This window comes from Salmo trutta, chromosome 8 (genome assembly GCF_901001165.1).
Source record: "Salmo trutta chromosome 8, fSalTru1.1, whole genome shotgun sequence".
NCBI classification, from domain to species: domain Eukaryota; kingdom Metazoa; phylum Chordata; class Actinopteri; order Salmoniformes; family Salmonidae; genus Salmo; species Salmo trutta.
The window spans coordinates 3,558,259-3,567,469 of NC_042964.1; the positions used below are offsets into that span (position 1 = coordinate 3,558,259).

At 41.7% G+C, this 9,211-nt stretch overlaps 1 protein-coding gene across 1 annotated transcript in view; it reads left to right on the forward strand.

Moving 5' to 3' along the window:
• LOC115198070 (RNA-binding protein with multiple splicing) overlaps positions 1-8,847 on the forward strand; it is a 55,946-nt gene extending 47,099 nt beyond the window's left edge. The window contains exons 8-9 of the mRNA XM_029759742.1: positions 6,627-6,735; positions 7,301-8,847. The gene's annotated coding sequence lies outside the window, so the exon portion shown is untranslated. The remainder of the gene's footprint in view (positions 1-6,626; positions 6,736-7,300) is intronic.
• Positions 8,848-9,211: the final 364 nt, after the last annotated feature.

Below are 9,211 nucleotides of genomic sequence, written 5' to 3' on the forward strand. Positions count from 1 at the left end.
AAGGTAAAAATCTGTTGTTCTGAACAAGGAAGTTAACCCACTATATCCTCGCTACTGTATATATCCTCGCTACTGGTATAGCCTCGCTACTGGTATAGCCTCACTACTGTATATAGCCTCGCTACTGTATATAGCCTTGCTACTGTATATATCCTCGCTACTGTATATATCCTCGCTACTGTATATATCCTCGCTACTGGTATATATCCTCACTACTGTATATATCCTCACTACTGTATATAGCCTCGCTACTGTATATATCCTCACTACTGTATATATCCTCGCTACTGGTATATCCTCGCTACTGGTATAGCCTCGCTACTGGGATAGCCTCGCTACTGTATATAGCCTCGCTACTGTATATAGCCTTGCTACTGTATATAGCCTCGCTAGTGTTATAGCCTCACTAATGGTATAGCCTCGCTAGTGTTATAGCCTCGCTACTGTATATAGCCTCGCTACTGTATATAGCCTCGCTGGTGTTATAGCCTCACTAATGGTATAGCCTCGCTAGTGTTATAGCCTCGCTACTGTATATAGCCTCGCTACTGTATAGAGCCTCGCTACTGTATATAGCCTCGCTACTGTATATAGCCTCGCTACTGTATATAGCCTCGCTACTGTATATAGACTCGCTACTGTTATTTTTCACTGTCTTTTTACTGTTGTTTTTATTTCTTTACTTACCTATTGTTCACCTAATACCTTTTTTGCACTGTTGGTTAGAGCCTGTAAGTAAGCATTTCACCTGTTGTATTCGGCACACCTGACAAATAAACTTTGATTTGACATATTACATGTTTCTCTCTTCTCCTTTAATACAGGTATTTTTCTCCCACAAAAATGTTTTATTTTAGTTGTATTTACACCATTGAATTTGGTTTGATTTTTTTTTTACAGTTGTTGACTGTGTAATTACATACAAGGAATATTTACCTTTGTAAGTTATACTGGAGAGGGAGCAACAAGATCTCACTTCAGTATTCAACATTTGTCCAGCGGGGGGATTATTTATTTCACCTTTATTTAACGAGGCAAGTCAGTTAAGAACAAATTCTCATTTACAATGACAGCTGAGGAACAGTGGATTAACTGCCATGTTCAGGGGTAGAACAACAGATTTTTACCTTGTCAGCTCAGGGATTCAATGTAGCAACCTTTCCGTTACTGGCCCAACACTCTAAACACTAGGCTACCTGCCACCCCAAAGTCTATTGGTGAAGGGACTGTAGGTAAGTGTTAAGGTTTGGCATAGGGTTACAACTGAAAAAAATAGTGCCTAGTACTGGGATTGAACCATCTATCCTCAGATCTGTAGCTCACAGTTTACTAGATGGAAATAGGTGCTCACGTTGCCCCTAGTGGACAGTATTGAAGACATCTCCCTACTAGATGGTAATAGGTGCTCACGTTGCCCCTAGTGGACTGTGTTGAATTGCATGCACAAGACGTCTCCCAAATAAAAACATTTAATACTGCAGTGGATTTGGTGTGACCTGGATGGACGGAGAGGCCCAATCATACTCTATCAATGCTGTGCAATTGTCCAAACAATGGATGTGCTCTCTTAAGAGTTGCACAGTCATTACAGGCTTGTCGTCCACTTGTGGTCGTCCTAACATTTGCCACATGGTGGCTTAAATTTACGGTCGGGGGGGGGGGGGGTTATGCGGTTGGCAACCAGAACGTGTAAGTTTCCATGGGAGACTGCGTGTCTGGGTGGTAAACAGCTGAAACGTGACACTGGGCAGAGTGCTCCACGCAGGAAAGGCCTTCAGTCACAGCCGGTAACGAGGTTTATTAATCACCTGGCATCCTGCCTGTCACTGCGGCGGACATTTTGAAAACTCCCAGCTTTAACTGCGCTGTATGTAAGTTAAGTTTTGCTGTTAGATTTTTTTTTTAAGAGCTTTTGGTTCCGAACATTTTAATGTGTTGAAGCGTTTGTTTTTTATTCTCCTCCTCCTCCGTCTGAAGTTATTTTTCAGCTGCCTTCATGTCAAAGCAATCTCAGTTTCTTTTTCTCCTGTCCACAAGCACATCGTTATGCGCACAGACAACCTAATACTGAACACAAATGCTTAGTGAACTGCAGGGAAAGGTAATCCGGATTTTCCATCTGACAAGACATCATGGGGGAGTGTTTGTGTGTGTGTGTGTGTGTGTGTGTGTGTGTGTGTGTGTGTGTGTGTGTGTGTGTGTGTGTGTGTGTGTGTGTGTGTGTGTGTGTGTGTGTGTGTGTGTGTGTGTGTGTGTGTGGTTGTGTGTGTGTAGCCTTGCTGCCTGCCCTGGGGGACTTATTGGCCAATAGCCCGACAAACCCAGTTCCTGTTGAACTTCTGACTAACTCCCACCAGAGAGGGACTGACCCCCAGCTGAGACCCCTTTAATGAGGAAGTAGAACTTTATTCATCCCCCTTATAACACACTGTCACACATTCAATCTCACTCTCATCCACACACAAAGACATGTACCTACATACAGTCCGCATGCACATGCGATGCCTCTCATCTCCCTCATGCACACACACACACACACACACACACGCGCACACACGCACACAGTATACGAGGAGTGTGTTCTGTTCAGGATACATGTCAACAGCTGTGGTCATCACCTCCCCGTCCTACTAGCTGGTCTGGTATGTGAGAAACATGGCTACAGCCTAAAGGCTTTTCAGTGGATTAAGGGACTTTGGCTTCCCCTTTTCATGTTACTGTAAAACAGGTATCAGACTTTGGCTTCCTCTTTTCATGTCACTGTAAAACAGGTATCAGACTTTGGCTTCCTCTTTTCATGTTACTGTAAAACAGGTATCAGACTTTGGCTTCCTCTTTTCATGTTACTGTAAAACAGGTATCAGACTTTGGCTTCCTCTTTTCATGTTACTGTAAAACAGGTATCAGACTTTGGCTTCCTCTTCATGTTACTGTAACACAGGTATTAGAATTACAAGCACAGGAGATTATTCAGATGTGGAATAGGGGGGTAATGCATGGGTATGCAGTATTCCCATTCCAATGTACGCCCATCCCTAATGAATAGGGATCATTTCCTGACAAGATGACGAGAGTCGCACCTATTTCTCTACTGGTGTTATTGTGATTTTTGGCTGCACCTTGTCTCATGTTAGTTGAAATACTGTCTACTACGTTCCTCAAAAATAACCCAACAATTTGCCTGAAGCAGGTCCTATACATTTGAAGTAATACTGTAAATTATTTTTATAGTGCTTTTCTGAAACACAAACACTCAAAGAATGTGTTCATTTTGATTCTCTTCCAGTCCATTTAGGGCCAGTAGATTCTCTTCCAGTCCATTTAGGGCCAGTAGATTCTCTTCCAGTCCATTTAGGGCCAGTAGTTTCTCTTCCAGTCCATTTAGGGCCAGTAGATTCTCTTCCAGTCTATTTAGGGCCAGTAGATTCTCTTCCAGTCCATTTAGGGCCAGTAGATTCTCTTCCAGTCCATTTAGGGCCAGTAGATTCTCTTCCAGTCTATTTAGGGCCAGTAGATTCTCTTCCAGTCCATTTAGGGCCAGTAGATTCTCTTCCAGTCCATTTAGGGCCAGTAGTTTCTCTTCCAGTCCATTTAGGGCCAGTAGATTCTCTTCCAGTCTATTTAGGGCCAGTAGATTCTCTTCCAGTCTATTTAGGGCCAGTAGATTCTCTTCCAGTCCATTTAGGGCCAGTAGATTCTCTTCCAGTCTATTTAGGGCCAGTAGATTCTCTTCCAGTCTATTTAGGGCCAGTAGATTCTCTTCCAGTCCATTTAGGGCCAGTAGATTCTCTTCCAGTCTATTTAGGGCCAGTAGATTCTCTTCCAGTCTATTTAGGGCCAGTAGTTTCTCTTCCAGTCTATTTAGGGCCAGTAGTTTCTCTTCCAGTCTATTTAGGGCCAGTAGATTCTCTTCCAGTCTATTTAGGGCCAGTAGATTCTCTTCCAGTCTATTTAGGGCCAGTATTTTCTCTTCCAGTCTATTTAGGGCCAGTAGATTCTCTTCCAGTCTATTTAGGGCCAGTAGATTCTCTTCCAGTCTATTTAGGGCCAGTAGATTCTCTTCCAGTCTATTTAGGGCCAGTAGATTCTCTTCCAGTCCATTTAGGGCCAGTAGATTCTCTTCCAGTCCATTTAGGGCCAGTAGTTTCTCTTCCAGTCTATTTAGGGCCAGTAGATTCTCTTCCAGTCTATTTAGGGACAGTAGTTTCTCTTCCAGTCTATTTAGGGCCAGTAGTTTCTCTTCCAGTCTATTTAGGGCCAGTAGATTCTCTTCCAGTCTATTTAGGGCCAGTAGATTCTCTTCCAGTCTATTTAGGGCCAGTAGATTCTCTTCCAGTCCATTTAGGGCCAGTAGATTCTCTTCCAGTCCATTTAGGGCCAGTAGATTCTCTTCCAGTCCATTTAGGGCCAGTAGATTATCTTCCAGTCCATTTAGGGCCAGTAGTTTCTCTTCCAGTCTATTTAGGGCCAGTAGATTCTCTTCCAGTCTATTTAGGGCCAGTAGATTCTCTTCCAGTCCATTTAGGGCCAGTAGATTCTCTTCCAGTCTATTTAGGGCCAGTAGTTTCTCTTCCAGTCTATTTAGGGCCAGTAGATTCTCTTCCAGTCCATTTAGGGCCAGTAGATTCTCTTCCAGTCCATTTAGGGCCAGTAGTTTCTCTTCCAGTCCATTTAGGGCCAGTAGATTCTCTTCCAGTCTATTTAGGGCCAGTAGATTCTCTTCCAGTCTATTTAGGGCCAGTAGATTCTCTTCCAGTCTATTTAGGGCCAGTAGATTCTCTTCCAGTCTATTTAGGGCCAGTAGATTCTCTTCCAGTCTATTTAGGGCCAGTAGATTCTCTTCCAGTCCATTTAGGGCCAGTAGATTCTCTTCCAGTCTATTTAGGGCCAGTAGATTCTCTTCCAGTCTATTTAGGGCCAGTAGTTTCTCTTCCAGTCTATTTAGGGCCAGTAGTTTCTCTTCCAGTCTATTTAGGGCCAGTAGATTCTCTTCCAGTCTATTTAGGGCCAGTAGATTCTCTTCCAGTCTATTTAGGGCCAGTAGATTCTCTTCCAGTCTATTTAGGGCCAGTAGTTTCTCTTCCAGTCTATTTAGGGCCAGTAGATTCTCTTCCAGTCTATTTAGGGCCAGTAGATTCTCTTCCAGTCTATTTAGGGCCAGTAGATTCTCTTCCAGTCTATTTAGGGCCAGTAGATTCTCTTCCAGTCTATTTAGGGCCAGTAGATTCTCTTCCAGTCTATTTAGGGCCAGTAGATTCTCTTCCAGTCCATTTAGGGCCAGTAGATTTTCATTTGTTTTTTACCATCAACAGTTGCCTATGTAAGTAAATCATTGATAACATTGTCAGATGGGAGATTGCCAGTGGGAAAATCTCTGAGAAATCAAGGCCTCTCAATCTGAAGTAATGTTTGTTTGGCTATCCCACATTACATACACCTGTGTCAGGTTAAGTCAGGAAACACATTAACCCAAAGTCAATAAACCTTTCGGTAATCCACGAAGATGTGTTCAATGATAAACCCGCCATCTTTAACCTTTGTGCTTCAGCCAGAACGAATACGAATCTAAAGAATGCATGGGGTCAGTTTGGCCGAGCGTACATCGATTGTCCCATTCCCGGTTGAACACACAACAGGCATTGCCAAGCCAGCCATGCCTGAGCTTGTTACCTTGTGTACATATGCTTCTCAGTGGATCAAGTCAGGCGGCCCCTCTCTCTTCCACGGACATATTGGTTTTTCTAATTGTTTGTTTTCTTTTGAAGGACTCCCTAAACTTCTGTCATAATCATTGCCAAGTGACGTCTATTTTCTATGGAGCATCTGCATGCCTGTGGTGGAGGGGTCGACCTTCCATAATTGAGGGGGGGGGGGGGGTCTGTTAGGAGCAGGAAGTCCACTGTAGTGACTCTAGGGATATATTCACCGGACGTGCTTGTTGCACCCTCGACAACTACTATGATTATTATTATTTGACCATGCTGGTCATTTATGAACATTTTAACATCTTGACCATGTTCTGTTATAATATCCACCCGGCATAGCCAGAAGAGGACTGGCCACCCCTCATAGCCTGGTTCCTCTCTAGGTTTCTTCCTAGGTTTTTGGCCTTTCTAGGGAGTTTTTCCTAGGGAGTTTTTCCTAGCCACCGTGCTTCTTTCACATGCATTGCTTGCTGTTTGGTGTTTTAGGCTGGGTTTCTGTACAGCACTTTGAGATTTCAGCTGATATACGAAGGGCTATATAAATACATTTGATTTGATTTGATTTTGATATATTCACTGAATGCCATACAATACCATTCCAAATATGGTATGTTAGATCAGATTAGACTGGCTTCTACCATTATTATTATTATTATTGTAGTTATTGTTATTTATTATTATCATTATTATTATTATTATTATATTTTTATAATGCTGTGGATTATAATAACAGTTAGCATAATGTAATTATTATTACCTTGGTAATGGTATTTGAGTTATTACTGATGTAATTTCATTATTGTTCAAATCTGTTACAAGCAGATTGTCAAATGTATTAAAAGTCATTATAAACCATTATAGCGTTATAGCATTATAAAGCGCTACGTACCTTTTTAACTCCATAGCTTGTTATGTCTCCAGGTTCATGATGTGTGATGGTGGCCACGGTCGGCCTTGATGGTGTTGCTGGCGGTTCTCATGTCCAAACCAGGAGGATTCCTGACCTTGTTTACCGCACAGTGGACCGTTGGTGAGTTCACGGTCAAACGCTCAATGGATTCAAGCTCAGCGATCATGACAGGCAGGTCGAACATGTAACACACACCTTCAGCTGCTGGTCGCCAAGCTCCAATCTGACAGAACATTTTATTTGAAAGTGTAGATTTGTGGAAGAAGCTGCGAAAACCAAGTGGAGGTTTTCAGAAATAATATCTCACTCCCAAACAATTGTGCAGAAATGATGTTGAATGCCTGCAGCCATATTGCCACTGTGTCAGCTTTTGTGTGTGTATTTCAGTTAAGGCTTAAGATGGGGTCATTTTTGTTTTAAACCTCGAACAGGACATATGTGGTGAAAACGTGTGTGTGTGTGTGTGTGTGTGTGTCATGGTAAGTTATCCCTAAAATCTCTCTCTCTCTCTCTTTATCTCTCTGTCGCTCTCTTTCTCTCTCTCTATTCTCTCCCTCTCACTTTATCTCTCTGTCGCTCTCTTTCTCTCTCTCTCTCTCTCTCTCTCTCTCTCGCTCTCTCTCTCTCTCTCTCTCTCTATTCTCTCCCTCTCCCCCTCCAACCTTTCTCTCTCTGGTTCTATCAGGCAACAACAACCTCACGGGCCTCAGGACATTCCAGACCCAAGCCGCCATCACACATCAGCCCCCCCCCCCACCCTGCTACAACCCCCCTTTTTATACTGTTACATACTCAAGAATTACTGATGACACTTTGGTTCCAGTCCAATACATAAGACCTTATGATGCCTTATGAGAATGACATAGTCTAACATACAGGTTGTGTTCCAATATCCCTGCTAGCACATACACTATCGTTCAAAAGTTTGGGGTCACTTAGAAATGTCCTTGTTTTTGAAAGAAAAGCACATAGCCGTTTCCAGCTTCAATAGTCATTTGCAACATTAACAATATCTACACTGTATTTCTGATCAATTTGATGTTATTTTAATGGACAAAAAAATGTGCTTTTCTTTCAAAAACAAGGACATTTCTAAGTGACCCCAAACTTTTGAACGGTAACGTATGTATGCTAGTGTGCTTATTGGAACACAACCACTAAAAACCTTCATTGACATATATCAAACTTTTTTTTTTTAATTGATATGAGCCCATACATTTAAAAAAAAAATTGTGTATTACTTTAAAATACATTCAAGAGTGCAATGTTTGGCCATATCAGTTGGGATGAGGTGTTTCTGAATTTATACCTGTGTGAGTGCAAGGCCTATGCAGGCATTTTGAACGTCTTATGTAAAAGAGGATGACCAAAATGTTACCAGATTATATTATTATTGATTATAATTATTACCTTTTCTGTATACCTTTCCTTATTATGATTATTACTACATGTTGAAGCATGACTCCCCCCCCCCGAGAAAAAAAAATGAAAATGCTGTAAATCTTTAGATATTTTAAAGATAAACCAAAACGTATTTTTGTAATCAATCCGATGTTTGAAAATGTTTGATTGTTTTCTGTGTATCAAGTGTGTGAGTAATACTGTTTGAGATCCTCAGTCGTTCTTACTTCTCGTACGTCGCCGTGTAATGACCGATTGCTCTGCCACACTAAAGCAGTCGCATCAGTTCGCAGGCTTATGCTTTTTTTTCATATAGTAACTGATTCTGATTAGTCCTGTAGCTTTGTGTTAATCCTTAAGCTTTTTTTTTTTTATAAGTGGAGAGACACTAATATAATGCCAAACTTGTTAGTTCCTACTTGTCATAATACAAAATGTACATAATATTGTACTGCAACAATTGGCTGCTCAACTCCAACCCCTGAGAGAATTGGGCTATGGAGTTGAGCACCCCTGTTCTACACCAAATAGCAGCCATTTAATCACGGTAAATTGATACCAGGCTTTAATTAAGCAATAAGGCCTGAGGGGGTGTGGTATATGGCCATTATGCGGAGTGCCTGGATACAGCCCTTAGCCGTGGTATATTTGCAATATACCACAAACCCCCAAGTTACTTTATTGCGATTAAACCGGTTACTAATGTAATTAGAGCAGTAAAAATACATGTTTTTTCATACCCGTGGTATACGGTCTAGCTTTCAGCCAATCAGCTTTCAGGGCTCGAACCACCCAGTTTATAATCCAAGATAAGCAATTTCGGAACCATGCCAACATTAAAATCTACAAGAGTACAGTATCTAGTCACCGTTAAGACAAATGTTTGTCTTACGTATGCAATGTAGGAACGGAAATTGTCGGTCCTGCGTACTTGCGTTGCGTTTGTAATTGCGGGACAACACTAGCTAGGATCAACATTTTGCATAGCTATTTGTAGTTCTTGTATTGCCTCGGGTATGTCTTGGGCTTTATGGGAGACTTCCCAGGTCCAGATTAAACCTACTCCTGGATTGAAAATAGGCTTCTATTGGGGGACTCTATTGAAAATACTTTTTCAATCCTGGAGTAAGATTTGTCTTGGTCTAGGATACCAGTCCTGTAAATTAATTGTAAACCAGGACTATACAGACAATAC